Source organism: Halichoerus grypus, chromosome 6, assembly GCF_964656455.1.
Source record: "Halichoerus grypus chromosome 6, mHalGry1.hap1.1, whole genome shotgun sequence".
In the NCBI taxonomy this organism is placed as follows: Eukaryota; Metazoa; Chordata; class Mammalia; order Carnivora; family Phocidae; genus Halichoerus; species Halichoerus grypus.
The window spans coordinates 58,736,746-58,738,994 of NC_135717.1; the positions used below are offsets into that span (position 1 = coordinate 58,736,746).

Consider the following 2,249-nt stretch of genomic DNA (forward strand, 5'->3'; position numbering starts at 1 on the left):
CTACTAGAAGAAACACATGTAGAAAGAAAACTAAAGAAAGACTCAACAGCCCACTCGCCCACCCTGCAGTCCCATCCCTGCATGGTCCACCCCCACTGCCCACGCAGAACCAGCTTCATGAGTTGCCTGGGCCACAGGCGAGTGGTGAATGGGCTTTGGTGAGCCCGAGGAGGGGCAGGCCTACCCTGGTCCCCACACATCTGTGTGTCTGTCCCTAGCATGCTGCAAGGCTAGAAAAGGAGGAAGAACCTGTCCAGAATCCCTACAGGACAAGAAATGAAGGGGAAATCTCAACATGGAAAAACTTTACAGTGAAAATGAAGGTAAAGCTGGAAATTGAGGGAAAGCCAGAAGATGGAAGTAGAGCCTAAAGATGAAGGAAAATCAGATGAGGAAGAAAAGCTGGAAGTAGAGGGGAAGCCAGGGCCAAAGGGAAAGGTCCAGAATGAGGGACAGCCAGAAGATGAGGAACAGCCAGAAAATGAGGGAAAGCAAGAAAGCAGGGCAAGTCTGAAAATGAGGGGGGGAAAAAAACCACACAGGGAGGGCAAGCTAGACTCCCTGACAAAGGCTGAGAGTGAGCTGCAGGCTGCCAAAAAGTGCCCACCTGAAGATTATATACTCAGGAAAAGAAAAAGAAAAACAGACAGGGGGACAGAGGATTCCCCCAAGGACTATCAGGAGGACTTACAGGAAAGGAACTTGGGCAGTAAGATGATGACAGAATGTGGAGATATGTCAAAGGCTCAGGAAGAGCTAAGGAAAAACAGAAAACGGGTGGTTTTCATTGGATGCAAAGAGATGTACAAGATCCATTTGCCCCAAGGAGGCAACAAGATGTCAGAGGAATGAGGGGTGGAGGTAGGGGCCAAAGGGGCTTACATGATACCCCGTATCTTTAATGACTTGAGCCTTCAATCCTAATTTCTCTAAAGAGAATATTTCTGACTCTGCTTTCCCTGGAAGGCATTTGCCAGGCTATGTGCTTTAATCTTAAGCTGATACTTTGCTTTAGGTGTCACTCTTGTTGCCAGCAGCCTTTGGATCGAACTACAGTGTTCTCTATCTTTCAGTAGGGGATTTTCACCCATGTGCCTGGAAGAGATGTTCATGGTACACTGTAAAATAACAATAAAGAAAAACAGTTTTCAGAACCACAGAAAAGAAGGAAGGAAGGAAGGAAGGAAGGAAGGAAGGAAGGAAGGAAGGAAGGAAGGCAGGCAGACTCAATAAAGAGATACCATAAGCTCAGTCCGAAGAATGAATGAGAGTTTTTAAGGCAAGAAATATTGGGAATGCCCAGTAAGATAAAAGCCAGAACAAAAGCACAGAAATAGAGAAGCCCTGGATAATTTCTAGAAGAGTTTAATGAGTGTGAGACAGATACAAGATATGGAGGCAGGAAATAAGACCAGAAATGTTAAGTCAAGGCAAATGAATAAAGGTTACACTGTAACTTGATAAGGAGCTTGGATTCTAGTATATTGGCCAGAAAAGCCATGGTGGTTATTTTAGCACAGAAGTAGCATGACCACTTATGTTTTAGTTATAATTTTAAGAAAACAACTGGTTTCAATATGATAGATGGTTTTAGATAAGGAATAGCTGGTGGTAATGATACCAAGGTAAAGGCTATTACATGGACAAACAGTTATTTGGATTTGTAACTAAAAATATGGTTATGGGGACAGATTTTGAGACCCAATTTTATGGTATAACTGGCAATTTCTTTACCAGTAGACTGCAGTGGAATAGGGAAAAGGAGGAATGTAAAAGGACCCTAGGTTTTGGGCTTGAGAACCTAAGTAGATATTGATATAATTAAAATCAAGATGCAAGATAAAGAAACTGATCTGGGAAGAAAAATAATGAGTCTAGATTTAAACATTTTAAATTTGAATAAACCCTGACATCCCAGTGAAGGTTCTAATAAACAGTAGGTACAGGTGCCTGGGTGACTCAGTCAGTTAAGCATCTGACTCTTGGTTTCAGCTTAGGTCATGATCTCCGGGTTGTGAGATGGAGCCCTGCACAGGGCTCTGCACTCGGCATGGAGCCTGCTTAAAATTCTTTCTCTCCCTCTCCCACTTCCTCTCCCCCTTCTCTTGCCCTCTCTAAAATAAAAATAAAATAAACAGTAGGTAATACAGGACTGAAGATAAAAACTTACATCAGCTTATATCACAAGAAAATTGACATCCTGATTTTCCTAACAAATTATTCTAATTTCTTTTTAAAAATGCAGATAT

General features: G+C 42.4%; 1 pseudogene; it reads left to right on the forward strand.

The window, feature by feature from the left end:
* Positions 1–295: 295 nt before the first annotated feature.
* LOC118544845 (transcription elongation factor A protein-like 3) lies at positions 296–902 on the forward strand (annotated as a pseudogene).
* Positions 903–2,249: the final 1,347 nt, after the last annotated feature.